Genomic DNA, 20,039 nt, shown 5'->3' on the forward strand with positions numbered 1-20,039 from the left:
TTACTATAGATGCTGCTTATGCAGCATCAATAGTAAAAAGATATCATGTTAAAAATAATAAAAAAAATTAAAAAATAAAAAAATGGTTATACTCACCCTCTGCAGACAGCCGATCTCCTCAGCGGCGTCCGTTCCTATAGATGGTGTGTGCAGGACCTTCCATGACATCGCGGTCACGTGAGCGGTCACATGAGCGGTCACGCGACCAATCACAAGACAGCGACGTCATCGCAGGTCCTTCACACAGAGCATCTATAGGAACGGAAGAGAGAGCATGCAGCGCTGAGAGGCGGGAACACTCCGGGGGCCATCGAAGGTGAGTATATCACTATTTTTTATTTTAATTCTTTTTTTTTGTCCAATTATATGGTGCCCAGTCCGTGGAGGAGAGTCTCCTCTCTTCCACCCTGGGTACCAACTGCACATAATCTGCTTACTTCCCGCATGGTGGGCACAGCCACAAGCGGAAAGTAAGCAGATCAATGCATTCCTAGGTGTGCGGAATCCCTGCAATTCTTCAAATTTAATGAACATGTTGCTTTTTTTTCCATGATGCGATTTTTTTCGCAGAAAAAAATGCAACATTTGCACAAAAAAATGCGGAATACCCTGAAAATAATGGGAGGCATATGTTAGCGTTTTTTTTGCATTTTTTTCGCGTTTTTATCACGTTTTTATAGCGAAAAAAAACGCGAAAAATACTGAACGTGTGCACATGGCCTAACAGTCAGGACATTCAGTGTCTCCCACTCACACATCACCTCCTTATCTCGACCCATCTGTGTCATTGTCCACCAAGGTTCAACTGTAGGGCCAGGAACTATGCTTAGGGCACACACACATACTCCCTCCCTCTAAATGGGACTGCCCACATCAACCTAAGGTATTCCCAACCTATAGCTGGGTGACGCCTTCTATTTAAGGCTTCTTTTCCAATATGGAGTGTTATGATCCCAATGGCAGAGGATCTCTGATTTTCCGGCAAGATAGCAAAAATATAAATACTGCTCTAGGGAGGTGGAAACTGGGCCAACCGCATACCTGATCCTGACACAAACAACTAAAAGTAGCCGGTGAACGTGCCTACGTTGGTTCTAGACGTCTCGAGCCAGCCGGAGAACTGACTACCCCTAGAGGGAAAAAATAAGACCTCGCTTGCCTCCAGAGAAATTGAACCCCAAAGATATAGAAAGCCCCCAACAAATAATAACGGTGAGGCAAGAGGAAAACACAAACGTAGAGATGAACTAGATTCAGCAAAGTGAGGCCCAATAGTCTAGATAGCAGAAAATAGATAGTGGACTATGCGGTTAGCAGAAACCCCTACAAAACATCCATGCTGAACATTCAAGAACCCCCACATCGACTGACGGTGTGGAGGGAGAATATCAGCCCCCTAGAGCTTCCAGCGAGTCAAAAATCAAATGTAAAGCAAGCTGGACAAAAACACTGAATAATGCAAACGATCCAAATTGTACAAAACAGACTTAGCTTTTCTTGCATGAGGCAGACTGAAAGGAATCCGGAGGAGACCAAATAGGTCTGGATACAACGATGCCAGGCAAGAGACTGAGTCCAGAGGAGACTCAAATAGGAAACACCCGCTGCTTAACGACACAGCTGGAGCTCAGGCCTGCAACAAGACATACCTAACACAATACCGTTAGTGACCACCAGAGGGAGCCCAGAAACACAGTTCACAACAGTACTCCCCCCTTGAGGAGGGGTCACCGAACCCTCACCAAGACCCCCAGGGCGATCAGGATGAGCAGCGTGAAAGGCATGAACCAAATCAGCCGCATGAACATCAGAGGCGACAACCCAGGAATTATCCTCCTGACCATAGCCTTTCCACTTAACTAAATACTGGAGTTTCCGTCTAGAGATACGAGAATCCAGAATCTTCTCCACCACGTACTCCAACTCGCCCTCAACCAAAACCGGGGCAGGAGGCTCAACAGCAGGAACCATAGGCACCACGTACCGCCGCAACAAGGACCTATGGCACACATTATGAATAGCAAAAGACGCTGGAAGGTCCAAGCGAAAAGACACCAGGTTAAGGATTTCCAAAATCTTATAAGGACCGATAAAGCGAGGCTTGAACTTAGGAGAGGAGACTTTCAAAGGAACATGCCGAGAAGACAACCAAACCAAATCCCCAACACGAAGTCGGGGACCCACACCACGGCGGCGGTTGGCAAACCGCTGGGCCTTGTCTTGTGACAATTTCAAATTGTCCACCACATGGTTCCAAATCCGCTGCAACCTATCCACCACAGAATCAACCCCAGGACAGTCAGAAGGTTCAACCTGACCCGAGGAGAAACGAGGATGAAAACCAGAGTTGCAGAAAAAGGGTGAAACCAAGGTGGCAGAACTAGCCCGATTATTAAGGGCAAACTCGGCCAGTGGCAAAAAGGTAACCCAGTCGTCCTGATCAGCAGAAACAAAACATCTCAAATAAGTCTCTAACGTCTGATTAGTTTGCTCGGTCTGGCCATTAGTCTGAGGATGAAAAGCCGACGAAAAAGACAAATCAATACCCATCTTAGCACAAAAGGATCGCCAGAATCTGGACACAAACTGGGATCCTCTGTCAGATACAATATTCTCAGGGATGCCATGCAAACGAACCACATTCTGAAAGAACAAAGGAACCAAATCAGAGGAGGAAGGCAACTTAGGCAAGGGCACCAAATGGACCATTTTAGAAAAACGATCGCACACCACCCAGATGACAGACATCTTCCGAGACACCGGAAGATCCGAAATGAAATCCATGGAAATGTGCGTCCAAGGCCTCTTTGGGATAGGCAAGGGCAAAAGCAACCCACTGGCACGAGAACAGCAAGGCTTAGCCCGAGCACAAATCCCACAGGACTGCACAAAAGAACGCACATCCCGCGACAAGGAAGGCCACCAAAAGGACCTGGCCACCAAATCTCTGGTACCGAAAATCCCAGGATGTCCCGCCAACACCGAAGAATGAACCTCAGAAATAACTCTGTTGGTCCATCCATCAGGGACAAACAATCTCTCTGGTGGACAACGATCAGGCCTATCAGCCTGAAATTTTTGCAGCCCTCGTCGCAAATCTGGGGAAATGGCAGACAAAATTACTCCCTCTCTGAGAATACCAGCCGGCTCAGAGACTCCCGGAGAATCAGGCACAAAACTCCTAGAAAGTGCATCAGCCTTCACGTTCTTCGAACCAGGCAGGTACGAGACCACAAAGTCAAAATGGGAGAAAAACAACGACCAACGGGCCTGTCTAGGATTCAGGCGCTTGGCAGACTCAAGGTAAATCAGATTTTTATGATCAGTCAAGACCACCACACGATGTCTAGCTCCCTCGAGCCAATGTCGCCACTCCTCAAATGCCCACTTCATGGCCAACAACTCCCGATTACCAACATCGTAGTTCCGCTCAGCAGGCGAAAATTTCCTTGAAAAGAAGGCGCATGGCTTCATCACGGAGCCATCAGAACTTTTTAGCGACAAAACAGCCCCTGCACCAATTTCAGAAGCATCAACTTCAACCTGGAAGGGAAGAGAGACATCCGGCTGGCACAAGACTGGCGCTGAAGTAAACCGACACTTCAGCTCCCGAAAGGCCTCCACGATCGCAGGAGACCAATTCGCAACATCAGAACCCTTCTTGGTCATATCCGTCAAAGGTTTAACCACGCTGGAGAAATTAGCGATAAAACGACGGTAAAATTTAGCAAAGCCCAAGAACTTCTGCAGGCTCTTAACAGACGTGGGCTGAGTCCAGTCATGAATGGCACGGACCTTAACTGGGTCCATCTCCACAGTAGAAGGGGAAAAAATAAAACCCAAAAAAGAAACCTTCTGTACCCCAAAGATACATTTTGAGCCCTTCACAAATAGAGCATTCTCCCGCAAAACCTGAAACACCATCCTGACCTGGTTCACATGGGACTCCCAATCATCAGAAAAAACCAAAATATCATCCAGATAAATAATCATAAATGTATCCAGATATTTCCGGAAGATGTCATGCATGAAGGACTGAAACACAGAAGGAGCATTAGATAATCCGAAAGGCATCACAAGGTACTCAAAATGACCCTCAGGCGTATTAAATGCCGTTTTCCATTCATCTCCCTGCTTTATGCGCACAAGGTTATACGCACCATGAAGATCTATCTTGGTGAACCAACTGGATCCCTTAATCCGAGCAAACAAATCAGACAACAATGGCAAAGGATACTGAAATTTAACAGTGATCTTATTCAGAAGACGATAATCAATACAAGGTCTCAGAGACCCGTCTTTCTTGCCCACAAAAAAGTATCCTGCACCAAGAGGGGACGAGGATGGGCGAATATGTCCCTTCTCCAAAGACTCCTTTATATAACTCCGCATCGCGGCATGCTCTGGCACAGATAAATTAAAGAGTCGTCCCTTAGGAAACTTACTACCAGGAATCAAATCTATAGCACAATCACAGTCCCTATGAGGAGGAAGGGCACTGGACCTGGCCTCATTAAATACATCCTGAAAGTCTGACAAAAACTCAGGGATCTCAGAAGGAGTAGAAGAAGCAATAGACACCAATGGAGAATCGCCATGAATCCCCTGACACCCCCAACTAGACACAGTCATAGCTTTCCAATCTAAAACTGGATTATGGGCCTGTAACCATGGCAGACCCAAAACGACAACATCATGCATTTTATGCAGTACCAAAAAACGAATCACCTCCTGATGTACAGGAGTCATGCACATGGTCACCTGCGTCCAATACTGAGGTTTATTCTCTGCCAATGGCGTAGAATCAATTCCTCTAAGAGGAATAGGATTTTCCAAAGGCTCCAGGACAAAACTGCAGCACTTGGCAAACGACAAATCCATCAGACTTAAAGCAGCACCAGAATCCACAAAAGCCATAACTGAGTAAGAAGATAATGAACAAATTAAAGTCACAGACAAAATAAACTTAGGCTGAAAAGTACCAATGGCGACAGGATTAACTTTTTTCTTTAAACATTTAGAGCATGCTGAGATAACATGTGTTGAATCACCACAGTAGAAACACAACCCATTTTGACGTCTATGATTTTGTCGCTCGGCTCTTGTCAGAATTCTGTCACATTGCATAGAATCAGGTGACCGTTCAGACAGCACTGCCAAAGGATTATCAGATTTGCGCTCCCGCAAACGTCGATCAATTTGAATGGCTAGAGCCATTGAATCATTTAGACCTGTAGGGATAGGAAACCCCACCATCACATCTTTAATGGCTTCAGAAAGACCATTTCTGAAATTTGCGGCCAGTGCACACTCATTCCATTGAGTAAGCACGGACCATTTCCGAAATTTTTGGCAATATACCTCAGCTTCGTCCTGACCCTGAGAGATAACCAGCAACATTTTTTCAGCCTGATTTTCAAGATTAGGCTCCTCATAAAGCAAACCAAGTGCCAGAAAAAACGCATCAACATTCACCAATGCAGGATCTCCTGGCGCCAGAGAGAAGGCCCAATCCTGAGGGTCGCCGTGCAAGAAGGAAATAACAATCTTAACTTGCTGAGCGGAATCACCAGAGGAACGAGGTTTCAGAGACAGAAACAATTTACAATTATTCCTAAAATTCAGGAATTTAGATCTATCTCCAAAAAACGGCTCAGGAATAGGTATTTTTGGTTCAGACATAGGGCTATGGATAACAAAATCCTGAATGCTTTGCACCCTAGCAGCAAGCTGATCCACACTAGAAGTCAAAGTCTGGACATTCATATCTGCAGCAGAGTTTCAGCCACTCAGAGAAAAAGGGGATGGAAGAAGCTAGGCAAACTGCAGCAAAAAATAAAAACAAAAAAAACTCAGAACTTCTTTTTAATCCTGCTTCTGCGATGCATTAAACATTTTCTTTTGGCCTGGCATTCTGTTATGATCCCAATGGCAGAGAATCTCTGATTTTCCGGCAAGATAGCAAAAATATAAATACTGCTCTAGGGAGGTGGAAACTGGGCTAACCGCATACCTGATCCTGACACAAACAACTAAAAGTAGCCGGTGAACGTGCCTACGTTGGTTCTAGACGTCTCGAGCCAGCCGGAGAACTGACTACCCCTAGAGGGAAAAAATAAGACCTCGCTTGCCTCCAGAGAAATTGAACCCCAAAGATATAGAAAGCCCCCAACAAATAATAACGGTGAGGCAAGAGGAAAACACAAACGTAGAGATGAACTAGATTCAGCAAAGTGAGGCCCAATAGTCTAGATAGCAGGAAATAGATAGTGGACTATGCGGTTAGCAGAAAACCCTACAAAACATCCACGCTGAACATTCAAGAACCCCCACATCGACTGACGGTGTGGAGGGAGAATATCAGCCCCCTAGAGCTTCCAGCGAGTCAAAAATCAAATGTAAAGCAAGCTGGACAAAAACACTGAATAATGCAAACGATCCAAATTGTACAAAACAGACTTAGCTTTTCTTGCATGAGGCAGACTGAAAGGAATCCGGAGGAGACCAAATAGGTCTGGATACAACGATGCCAGGCAAGAGACTGAGTCCAGAGGAGACTCAAATAGGAAACACCCGCTGCTTAACGACACAGCTGGAGCTCAGGCCTGCAACAAGACATACCTAACACAATACCGTTAGTGACCACCAGAGGGAGCCCAGAAACACAGTTCACAACAATGGAGGTGCCTGAGCTACGTTGTTAGTTTGCCTTGCATGCTTGCTAGTTATCAGGTTCCCCAGGTCTGTCTGTCTGCTTGTCTACCCTGTATCCGTCTGCTCTTACCTGTCTGTGCTCATCTGCTCGTACCTGTCTGCGCTCTTCTGTCCATCAGTCAGTCCAGCCCGCACCTGACAGTGTTTTTTTGTTCCTCAGCCAGTCCCTTCTGCACCCATGGTTCCAGAGTTTCTACAGTGCCTGCCTGCATTTTTCATCCCTCTTTTGGGCTGAAGCAGCTTATCTGCTGTAGGGGGTCAGCTGACACCTTCTGTAGGTCAGCCATGGGGTAGCACCTGGTGCCACCTATTTGTACCTCCTTGGGTTGCAGTTTGTGCCTGCTGCTACTTGTCCGAGAAGGGATTTGGTAGGCCACCTAGTTACACCCCTTTCAGGCTTTCAGAGGGATACGGAACAGTGATTCCACCACCTTGCCCATTACAGTCTCCATCTACTGGGTTGGCTGTAGTGGAAGTGGTGTCGGTCTCCGCTATACTAATTCTACTTTATTGCAATTGATACTACTTTGTTGGTGTCTGCCACTAATTTTTGTAAATGTGTAGATTCCTTGTTGGGTCTACTTCATGCGTGTTGTCTGTAGCAGTAGGCCTTCAAGACCACTTCCTTGACTCCGTGTTATTTTCCTTAGATCTTTTTGACAACAGTAGTCTACGAAATTTATGTGATATTTGTACCACCTGAGTATGGTCGAGTATAAAAGCAGGTAGAGGTGCTGCATGTGATATCAGGGCTCCCAGCACAGGATGCCTACACCGATGCCTCACCCACCTCGTCTTACTGTGACGTTCAATTGAAAGCTGTAAATGCTGTCCCATACCCCGATACCTTATGCCTGGCTGATTGCTGCCGTGCCATGCTACAGTTAGTACTGTGGGTGAATTGAGGCCACTTTCTTGTTGTCTGCCCCTAATTTGATGTGCGTGGTATTTGGAGCCGTTATAAGTAGGGTTGAGCGACCTTTACTTTTATAGGATCGGGTCGGGTTTCACGAAACCCGACTTTTTCAAAAGTCGGGTCGAGTGAAATCGGCCGATCCTATAAAAAAGTCGGGGTCGGCCGAAACTCGAAACCCAATGCAGTGCATTGGGTTTCCAATGGTTCCCAGGATCTGAAGGAGCGGAAACTCTCCTTCAGGCCCTGGGATCCATATTTAAGTGTAAAATAAAGAATTAAAATAAAAAATATCGCTATACTTACCCTCTGACAGGCCCTGGTACTAACCGGGAACCTTCCTTCCTTAGAATCAGCCTTCCAGGACCTTGCGGTGACGTCGCGGTGACGTCGCGGCTTGTGATTGGTCGCGCGGCCGCCCATGTGACCGCTCGCGCGACCAATCACAAGCCGCGACGTCACCGTGACGTCACCGAAGGTCCTGGAAGGGCTGATTCTTATGAAGGAAGGCTGCCGGAAAGAAGCAGGGCGTGTCCGAGGGTGAGTATATACCTAACAGGAATATACTCACCCTCGGCTTCGTTCCGGCAGCCTTCCTTCCTAAGAATCAGCCCTTCCAGGACCTTCGGTGACGTCACGGTGACGTCGTGGCTTGTGATTGGTCGCGCGAGCGGCACATGGGCGGCCGCGCGACCAATCACAAGCCGCGACGTCACCGCAAGGTCCTGGAAGGCTGATTCTAAGGAAGGAAGGTTCCCGGTTAGTACCAGGGCCCGTCAGAGGGTAAGTATAGCGATATTTTTTATTTTAATTCTTTATTTTACACTTAAATCTGAATTCCGATACCAATTCCCGATATCTTAAACATATCGGGAATCGGTATCGGAATTCCGATTCCAGATTCAGAAGATCGCCGACTTTATGGCCGACCCCACACAGGGGTCGGGTCGGGTTTCATGAAACCCGACTTTGCCAAAAGTCGGCGACTTCTGAAAATTGCCGACCCGTTTCGCTCAACCCTAGTTATAAGGTGTTGTGCATGTGTTTGTTTTTGCCTCCCTTGGAGCTGAATGGCGTTTGGTTATGTTTGGCGAAAATTTGACAAATTAATAGACGAATATTGCGAACTCGAACCGAACATTGAAATATTCGCTCATCTCTAATTGTGAGTTATGGGGAAAGCAATTTATTGTCAATGGATTGATGGGAAAAGATAGTTGAACTGTATAAAACAGGAAAGCGATACAAAAAGATATAAAAAAAAAATTGATAATGCCAGTCAGCAGCGTTCAAACTGTGATTAACAAATGGAAAATTAGGGGCTCTGTAAAAACAAAACCACAGTCAGGTAGACCAACAAAATGTCATCCTTAACTGCCAGGAAAATTGATCATGATGCAAAGAAAAACCCACAAACACCAAATACCTTCAGCTGAAATACAGGACTCTCTGAAAACTAGCGGTGTGTCTGTTTCAAGATGCACAATAAAGAAGCACTTAAAGAAAAATGGACAGCATGGTCGAGTTGCCAGAAGAAAGCCATTACTGTGCAAATGCCGCAAAGTATCTTGCCTACAATACGCAAAACAGCACAGAGACAAGCCTCAAACCTTCTGCAACAAGGTAATTGATGAGTGATTAGATCAAAATTGAACTTTTTAGCCACAACCATAAACGTTACGTTTGGAGAGAGGTCAACAAGGCCTATGATGAAAGGAACACCATTCCTACTGTAAGGCAAGGAGATGGATCGCTGATATTTTGGGGATGTGTGAGCTACAAAGGCACAGGAAACTTGGTCAAAGTTGAAGTAAAGATGAATGCAGCACATTATCAGAAAATACTGGAAGCAAATTTGTACTCATCAGCCCAGAAGCTGTGCATGGGATGTACTTGGACGTTCCAGCATGGCAACGGTCCAAAACACAAGGCCAAGTCGACCTGTCATTAGCTACAGCAGAACAAAGTGAAGGTTCTGGAGTGGCTATTTTAGTCTCCTGACCTCAATGCCCACTCTGGGGAGATCTCAAGTGCACAGTTCATGCTAGACAGCCCAGTAATTTACAGGAACTAGAGGCTTTTTGCCAAGAAAAGTGGGCAGCTTTACCATCCAAGAAAATAAAGAACCTCATTTCCAACTACCACAAATAATTTCAAGCTGTCATTGATGTTAGAGTGAGCAATACACGGTAATAAGAAATGGGGTATGTGACCTTTTGATCAGGGTAATTTGGATGTTTTGGGTTGCCATTATGATTTAAAAAGATAAAACACAATAGTTTGACAATAAATGGCTTTACCCAGCCACTAACCATGAGTGGAAAAATGTTTTGGTGTTATCATTCATATTCTTTGAGAAATACAGGGTGGTCCAAAAGTAGGTGGACAGTATGTGTAATAGGGTTATGAAGGGGGAGATTTATCAAACATGGTGTAAAAGTGAAACTCACTCAGTTGCCCTTAGCAACCAATCAGATTCCACTTTTCATTCTTCACAGACTTTTTGGAAAATGAAAGGTGGAATCTGATTGGTTGCTAAGGGAAACTGAGTCAGTTTCACAGATCCAGTTTTCACAGATAAATCTCCCCCAAATCTGTTTTCTTTTCAGATAATTCAGATAACCCATAATGGCAAATAATTTAAACACAGATAAAAAAAAAATGGATTTTAAGAGTATTGGAAATCTCAAAATGCTGAAACAGTTAGAGCAAATTGGGTTGAAACATTTGGTACTCAAGCCCCAGAGAGACAAACCATTTACAGCATTCGTGACAAATTCGATGCCACTGGCTCAATCCTTAATGCTCCAAAAACTAGTTGGCCCAAAACAGCCTGTACAGAAAATAATAAACAACTTGTTGCTGAAACATTTGCTCAGAGTCCAAAAAAGTCCACCAGAAGAGTCTCTTTAGAATTGGGAATTTCACAAGCTTCCATCATGTGAATCCTGAAATCTATTGGGTGGAAAGTTTATCGTCCACGTCTAATTCATGGTTTATTTGAGGATTATTCAGACAGGCTGCTGCAATTTAGTGAGATTATGCTTAACGAAATTAAAGAAAATCCAGTCATTTTAGATACCATTATGTGGAGTGATGAAGCTTCTTTCAAATCATCTGGCCATATAAACAGACATAATTGTATTTACTGGTATAATGAGAACATGCATTTGACATTAGAGCAACAGCTAAATGAGCCTGGCGTCAATGTTTGGGGTGGTATTTCAAGTTTAGGTGTTTTTGGACCATTTTTGTTATGTAACAGTCACAGGAGATAAGTATCTCGAAATTCTAATGAATCAAGTTGTTCCCCAGGTACAGCAACAGCTTAATTCAAATGACCTTTATTTCCAACAAGATGGGGCCCCTCCACATTATTCAAGAGTAGTCCGCGAGTATCTCAGTGAAACATTTCCTAATAAATGGATTGGCCGAAGAGGCCCACTTGATTGGCCGGCACGTTCACCAGACTTGACCCTAATGGATTTTTTCTTTTGGAGAGTACTCAAGGACAAAGTTTATAGTCGAAAACCAAAAAGTGTCAGTGATTTGAAAAATTACATAACAGATGCATTTCAAGAAATTAATACCCAAAGAGACTTGTGCAAAAATGTTTGTCAAAGCATAAGAGGCAGACTTCAAAGCTGTGCAAATTGTGATGGAAAACAGTTTTAAGGGCTTTTGTATTATTGTTCAGAATAAAATTTAATTATCAATGTTATGCTTGCGTTAGTAAAAATAATTTTGTATATAAATCAAAATAAATGTTATTATTTTCTGTCCACCCATTTTTGGTCCACCCGGGGAGCGGCGGAGCAGCAGGAGTCGGCACCTGTGGCACAGTGACAGCTGCAGCCTTGGGCTCCAGAAGACATCATACTCATCCTCCTCACGCCATCGCTGCATCTTCGTTCCTGCATCTCTGTCCCTGCATCTCCGTTGTCCTGGCGCCGGCAGCTCTTCCTGTGCTGAGCGGCCACCTGATACCGCTCATTAAGGTAATGCATATACGCGCATCTCCACTCCCATAGGCGTGTAGCGCATAGTCATTACCTTAATGAGCGGTACCATGTGGCCACTCAGCACAGGAGAGCTGCCGCGCCCGGACAACAGAGCTGCAGCGACAGTGCGAGGAGGGTGAGTAGGACGGGAGGAGGGTAAGTAGGTCGGGGGGAGGGCAAGCCATGCTTACAACTATGGGACAGGGGGTGAGCAATGCATACAACGACTGGGGGAGCTGAGCCATGCATACAACGACTCAGGGAGCAATGCATACAAAAGGGGGGCAAGAGATACCAGGTCAGGATGGGGGAGCCACACATAGTAGGACAGGATGGGGGGAGCCACACATACTTGGACAGGACAGGGGAGCCACATACAGTGGGGCAAAAAAGTATTTAGTCAGTCAGCAATAGTGCAAGTTCCACCACTTAAAAAGATGAGAGGCGTCTGTAATTTACATCATAGTTAGACCTCAACTATGGGAGACAAACTGAGAAAAAAAATCCAGAAAATCACATTGTCTGTTTTTTTATCATTTTATTTGCATATTATGGTGGAAAATAAGTATTTGGTCAGAAACAAACAATCAAGATTTCTGGCTCTCACAGACCTGTAACTTCTTCTTTAAGAGTCTCCTCTTTCCTCCACTCATTACCTGTAGTAATGGCACCTGTTTAAACTTGTTATCAGTATAAAAAGACACCTGTGCACACCCTCAAACAGTCTGACTCCGAACTCCACTATGGTGAAGACCAAAGAGCTGTCAAAGGACACCAGAAACAAAATTGTAGCCCTGCACCAGGCTGGGAAGACTGAATCTGCAATAGCCAACCAGCTTGGAGTGAAGAAATCAACAGTGGGAGCAATAATTAGAAAATGGAAGACATTCAAGACCACTGATAATCTCCCTCGATCTGGGGCTCCACGCAAAATCCCACCCCGTGGGGTCAGAATGATCACAAGAACGGTGAGCAAAAATCCCAGAACCACGCGGGGGTACCTAGTGAATGAACTGCAGAGAGCTGGGACCAATGTAACAAGGCCTACTATAAGTAACACACTATGCCACCATGGACTCAGATCCTGCAGTGCCAGACGTGTCCCACTGCTTAAGCCAGTACATGTCCGGGCCCGTCTGAAGTTTGCTAGAGAGCATTTGGATGATCCAGAGGAGTTTTGGGAGAATGTCCTATGGTCTGATGAAACCAAACTGGAACTGTTTGGTAGAAACACAACTTGTCGTGTTTGGAGGAAAAAGAATACTGAGTTGCATCCATCAAACACCATACCTACTGTTAAGCATGGTGGTGGAAACATCATGCTTTGGGGCTGTTTCTCTGCAAAGGGGCCAGGACGACTGATCCAGGGACATGAAAGAATGAATGGGGCCATGTATCGTGAGATTTTGAGTGCAAACCTCCTTCCATCAGCAAGGGCATTGAAGATGAAACGTGGCTGGGTCTTTCAACATGACAATGATCCAAAGCACACCGCCAGGGCAACGAAGGAGTGGCTTCGTAAGAAGCATTTCAAGGTCCTGGAGTGGCCTAGCCAGTCTCCAGATCTCAACCCTATAGAAAACCTTTGGAGGGAGTTGAAAGTCCGTGTTGCCAAGCGAAAAGCCAAAAACATCACTGCTCTAGAGGAGATCTGCATGGAGGAATGGGCCAACATACCAACAACAGTGTGTGGCAACCTTGTGAAGACTTACAGAAAACATTTGACCTCTGTCATTGCCAACAAAGGATATATTACAAAGTATTGAGTTGAAATTTTGTTTCTGACCAAATACTTATTTTCCACCATAATATGCAAATAAAATGATAAAAAAACAGACAATGTGATTTTCTGGATTTTTTTTTTCTCAGTTTGTCTCCCATAGTTGAGGTCTACCTATGATGTAAATTACAGACGCCTCTCATCTTTTTAAGTGGTGGAACTTGCACTATTGCTGACTGACTAAATACTTTTTTGCCCCACTGTATAGCAGGACAGGGATGAGGGGACAATGCATACCCGGCTTATACTTGAGTCAATAAGCTTACCCTGTTTTCCACGGCAAAATTAAGTGCCTCAGCTTATACTCCGGTCAGCTTATACTGGAGTATTTACAGTATATATATATGTATATATACATGTGTATATGTACATATATACAGTATATATCAAATAACAATGCATCCAAGAATGTTAAAAAACATTCTTTTTAACAATAGCTATGGTTAAGTGGTTTGTTTTCCTTATGCTGTTGAATGTTACGTTACAACTCTTGGACCACCATGCCTAACATTTTGTAAATATGCATGATTATCATGCAGTACACATAAGAAACTAAATAGCACAACTCCGTTTTGAACCCAGCATTGCTTGTATATTTATATATATATATATATGTATATAGTCTGCAAACCCCAATAGTTCTGCTAGGAGGTCTAAAAATGCAGTTTATTGCTTTAATTGAAAACCAGCAGGCTCAAAATTGAGTTATAGAGTCACAACAATAATAATAAAGGCATTTTTAAGAAGCTAGGTTAACAAATACCATTAGTTTCACAGCAGCATATCATCACATTTTGAATAAAGCTATCGTATGTCTAACAATGGATACAATATTAAAACTGTAACTCTAACAGCAGTTAAATCAATGTTCTCCCAGGATATTTTCTCCAGAATCCTTTAACCCCTTTACATCCAAAGGCTATTTTCACCTTCATAAATCAAATTTTACAATTCTGACCAGTGTCGCTTTATGAGGTCATATCTCTGGAAAGCTTGAACGGATCCAACTGATACTGTTTTTTGCAAAAAAAAAACAAAAATTTGGCCAATAATTTTGTAAATTTAGCAATTTTCTAACTTTGAATTTGTATGCCCCTAAATCAGATAAATATGTCACACAGAATCATTAATAAGTAACATTTCCCACATGTCTACTTTATATCAGCACAATTTTTGAAACATAATTTTTTTGTTAAGAAGTTGTAAGGGTTAAAACTTGACGAGCAATTTCACATTTTTACAACAAAATAAAAAACAACAACATTTTTTATGGACCGCATCACATTTGAATTTAAGGGCCCTATATAACAGTGTCTCTGCCAGGGAGACACTCAAGCCAAGTATACAGTGGGGGCCATCAAGAAGAAAGTCAATGACAAAAACCCATATGTCGCCCTGTTTGCTCTGGAGGTGTTGGAGTCTGTAGTGAAAAACTGTACACGATGAAGTCGCAATAAGTAAATGATGTAAGAGCTGAAAGAACTGCAAAAGGTGGAACCAAATGTGCAGAACAAGATTTTGTATCTGATTCAGGCCTGGGCCGATGCTTTCCGTAACAAACCCAAGTAGAAAGCTGTACAGGACACCTACCAAATCATGAAAGTGGAAGGACATAATTTCCCTGAGTTTAAGGAAATTGATGACATGTTTGCAGCTGAATGCGCCCCTGACTGGGTGGATGCTGAGGAGTGTCATCACTGCCGTGTTCAGTTTGGTGTCATTACCCGCAAGCATCACTGCAGAGCCTATGGACAAATTTTCTGTGGAAAATGTTTCTCTAAATATTCCACCATCCCAAATTTAGAATTGAAAAGGAATTGCGTGTTTGTGAGCCCTGCTGTGAACAGATGGACAAGAAAGGTGAAAGCAAATCTGCCACTACAAGTGAACTGCCTCCTAAGTATTTGACCAGCCCTTTATCTGAACAATCACAGATGCCTCCCAAGAGAGATGAAACTGCATTGCAAGAAGAAGAGGAGCTGCAGCTTGCCATAGCCTTGTCACAATCTGAGGTTGAAGAGAAGGAAAGGATTAGGCATAAGAATACCTATGGCATCCATCTGAAAACCGAGCCCACCCATCACCTCCTCAGCTCCCCCATCAGTACTTTGTACTCCTCTGCTGTGAATTCATCTGCTCCTCTTGCTGAAGATAAAGATCCTGAGCTGGCCCAGTATCTGAACCGAAATTACTGGGAGAAGAGACAGGAGGACGTCCGGAAGAGTCCAACTCCTTTTGCTCCCGTACCAATGAGTGACACTGTGCAAGTTGCTGAGGTGCCTCCTATGAGCATGGTGAACATCATGGAGCAGCAATACCAGAATGATGAGACAGCAGAGAATCCTCACCAGTTCTTGAAGGCTCTGCAGAATGCAGTCACCACTTTTGTAAACCGCATGAAGAGCAACAATGTGCGCGGCAGGAGTATCACCAATGATTCTGCAGTTCCGTGGCTCTTTCATTCTATCAACAACATTTCCCACATCTCTACTTTATATCAGCATAATTTTTGAAACTTATTTTTTGTTAAGAAGCTGTAAGGGTTAAAACTTGATGAGCAATTTCACATTTTTACAACAACATTTAAAAAAAAAAAATTATGAACCACATCACATTTGAATTTAAGGGGCCTATATGACAGAAAATAACCAAAAAATGACACCATTCGAAAAACTTGACCCCTCAAGGTGCTCAAAGCCATTATTAGGAAGTTTATTAACCCTTCAGGTACTTCACAGGAATGATTGAAATATGGAAGGAAAAAAATTTACATTTAACTTTTTTTCACAAACATTTTATTTTAGACCCAACTTTCATATTTTCACAAGGGTAACAGGACAAAATAGACCCCAAAATGTCTTGTCCAATTTCTCTTAAGCATGCCAATACCCTATAAGTGGGGAAAAATCACTGTTGGGGTGCATGGGAGGGCTCGGAAGGGAAGGAGCACTATTTGAGTTTTGGAATGCAAAAGTGACTGGAATCAAGAGCGGACACAATGTCTCTTTTGGAAACCCTCTGATATGACTAAACAGTGGAAACTTCCAACAAGTGACCCTGTTTTGGAAATTAGACCTTATCTAGATGTGTGGTGAGTGTTATGATCTGGTGGCCTAGGAGCAGCATGGACGAGCTCTGGAGTAGGTGGCCTCTATACTGACCGCAGACCCTGAACTTAACACCGCAACTATAAGTAGCCGTGGGATGTTCCTGTCACTCCCTCGACACCTCGTCACAGCCGGAGGACTAATTACCCCTAAAGAAAGAAACAGGAAAACTATCTTGCCTCAGAGAAAATCCCCAAAGGAAAGACAGCCCCCCACAAATATTGACTGTGAGAGAAGAGGGAAATTACAAACGCAGACTGAAAACAGAATTTAGCAAAGGAGGCCACGCTACCTAGAAAGAAAAGACAGGACAGAGTACTGTGCGGTCAGTATTAAAATACTACAAAAATCCACCACAGAGAACACAAAAATCTCCACACCTAACTAAAGGCATGGAGGGTAACTCTGCAACTCCAGGGCTTCCAACTTGGCTGAATAAATCCTTACACAGACAAAGCTGGACAAGAAAAAACATAGCAAGTCACTGAACTATAAAGTCCACGGCATGTGGACTGCAAAAACAAAGCCAGGACTTATCTTTGATTATTTGGACAATCCAGCAGGAGAAACCAAGCAGAGATGTGAATCCTCCAGAAAAACAATGGACAACTGGCACTCAATTTAGAAGAGAAATGGCGTGAACTTTGGGTCAGTGCAGTAGACGGTGAGCCTCAAGCGTTTCCTCACTTTCAAAATCCACCACCAGGCTTCAATCTGCCAAGGAAAACCTGGGTCACTTTGAATCGTATCAGAACAAACTTTGGTGTCTGTGCAGATCTTATGCATAAGTGTTGAAAATCTGACTCTCCTGCCTGTGACTGTGGAGCTGACCATCAAACAATTCAGCACATTGTCGAGGAATGTCCCCTCAGAGCTTATACTGGTGACAAGAATGATTTCTATACTGGAAATGACAATGTTATTGCATACATAGAAAATCTCGATATCCGACTTTGATTTCTGCTCCTTTGTTCTTTTCAATCACTGTTTATCATTTATGTATTCTTATATGATGTTTAAATATATGTTCATACGATTAATAATAATAATAACTGGCACTCACTAAAGGGTGAAGCCAGACTAAATAGCCCCGTCCAAAGTGGAAGCACCTGATGACTGCTGTGAAGGACAAACAGCAGTACTACCACTTATAACCACCAGAGGGAGCCCAAGAGCAGAACCCACAACAGAATTCACAACAGTACCCCCCCTTGAGGAGGGGTCACCGAACCCTCACCAGAGCCCCCAGGCCGATCCGGACGAGCCAAATGGAAGGCACGAACCAAATCGTCAGCATGAACATCGGAGGCAACAACCCAAGAATTATCCTCCTGGCCATAACCCTTCCACTTGACAAAATACTGAAGCCTCCGTCTTGAAAAACGAGAATCCAAGATCTTCTCCACAACATACTCCAACTCCCCATCAATCAACACCGGGGCAGGATGATCAACAGAGGGAACCACGGGCACCACATATTTCCGCAACAAAGATCTATGAAAAACATTATGGATGGAAAAAGAGGCTGGAAGGGCCAAACGAAAAGACACTGGATTGATAATCTCAGAAATCCTATAAGGACCAATAAACCGAGGCTTGAACTTTGGGGAAGAAACCTTCATAGGAACATGACGAGAAGACAACCAGACCAAATCCCCAACCCGAAGCCGGGAACCCACACGCCGACGACGGTTGGCAAAACGCTGAGCCTCCTCCTGAGACAACACCAAATTGTCCACAACATGAGCCCAAATCTGCTGCAACCTGTCAACCACAGAGTCCACCCCAGGACAATCAGAAGACTCAACCTGCCCTGAAGAAAAACGAGGATGAAACCCAGAATTACAAAAGAATGGTGAAACCAAGGTAGCAGAACTAGCCCGATTATTAAGGGCAAACTCGGCCAATGGCAAGAAAGCCACCCAATCATCCTGATCGGCAGACACAAAGCATCTCAAATAAGTCTCCAAAGTCTGGTTAGTTCGCTCGGTTTGGCCGTTTGTCTGAGGATGAAATGCGGAAGAAAAAGACAAATCAATGCCCAGCTTAGCACAAAAGGACCGCCAAAACCTAGAAACGAACTGGGAACCTCTATCGGACACAATATTCTCCGGAATGCTATGCAAACGAACCACATGCTGAAAAAACAACGGAACCAACTCAGAAGAGGAAGGCAATTTAGGCAAAGGTACCAAATGAACCATCTTAGAAAACCGGTCACAGACCACCCAGATAACAGACATCCTCTGGGAAACAGGAAGATCCGAAATAAAATCCATAGAAATATGCGTCCAAGGCCTCTTAGGGACCGGCAAAGGCAAAAGCAACCCACTGGCGCGGGAGCAGCAAGGTTTGGCCCACGCACAAGTCCCACAGGACTGCACAAAAGAACGCACATCCCGTGACAAAGAAGGCCACCAAAAGGACCTACTAACCAAATCTCTGGTACCAAAAATCCCAGGATGGCCAGCCAACACAGAACAGTGAACCTCAGAAATCACTTTACTAGTCCATCTGTCAGGAACAAACAGTTTCCCCACTGGACGGCGATCAGGTTTATCAGCCTGAAACTCCTGAAGAACCCGTCGCAAATCAGGGGAGATGGCAGAAAGAATCACCCCCTCCTTCAGAATACCAACCGGCTCAAGAATCCCAGGGGAATCAGGCAAAAAACTCCTAGAGAGGGCATCAGCCTTAACATTCTTAGAACCCGGAAGATACGAGACAACAAAATCAAAACGGGAGAAAAACAGGGACCATCGGGCCTGTCTAGGATTCAGCCGTTTGGCAGACTCGAGGTAAATCAGATTCTTATGATCGGTCAAGACCACAATACGGTGCTTGGCCCCCTCAAGCCAATGTCGTCACTCCTCAAATGCCCACTTCATAGCCAACAACTCACGATTGCCGACATCATAATTGCGTTCCGCAGGCGAAAACTTTTGAGAAAAGAAGGCACACGGTTTCATCAAGGAACCATCAGAATTCCTCTGAGACAAAACGGCCCCTGCCCCAATCTCAAGAAGCGTCAACCTCAACCTGAAAAGGAAGAGAAACATCCGGCTGACGCAACACAGGGGCAGAAGTAAATCGGCGCTTAAGCTCCTGAAAGGCAGAAACAGCCTCAGAGGACCAATTAGCTACATCAGCGCCCTTCCTCGTCAAATCGGTCAGGGGTTTAACCACACTGGAGAAGTTGGCAATGAAACGGCCATAAAAATTAGCAAAGCCCAAAAATTTCTGAAGGCTCTTCACGGATGTGGGCTGGATCCAATCATGAATGGCCTGAACCTTAACCGGATCCATTTCTATAGATGATGGAGAAAAAATGAAGCCCAAAAAAGAAACCTTCTGTACTCCAAAGAGGCACTTAGACCCTTTCACAAACAAGGCATTATCACGAAGGACCTGAAATACCATCCTGATTTGTTTCACATGAGACTCCCAATCATCTGAAAAAATCAAAATATCATCCAAATATACAATCATGAATTTATCAAGATAATTTCGAAAAATATCATGCA

The 20,039-nt window shown here is 44.2% G+C and overlaps 1 pseudogene; it reads left to right on the plus strand.

The window, feature by feature from the left end:
* Window positions 1-15,921, plus strand: part of LOC143774980 (hepatocyte growth factor-regulated tyrosine kinase substrate pseudogene) — a 67,666-nt pseudogene extending 51,745 nt beyond the window's left edge.
* Window positions 15,922-20,039: the final 4,118 nt, after the last annotated feature.

This window comes from Ranitomeya variabilis, chromosome 5, assembly GCF_051348905.1.
Source record: "Ranitomeya variabilis isolate aRanVar5 chromosome 5, aRanVar5.hap1, whole genome shotgun sequence".
NCBI lineage: Eukaryota > Metazoa > Chordata > Amphibia > Anura > Dendrobatidae > Ranitomeya > Ranitomeya variabilis.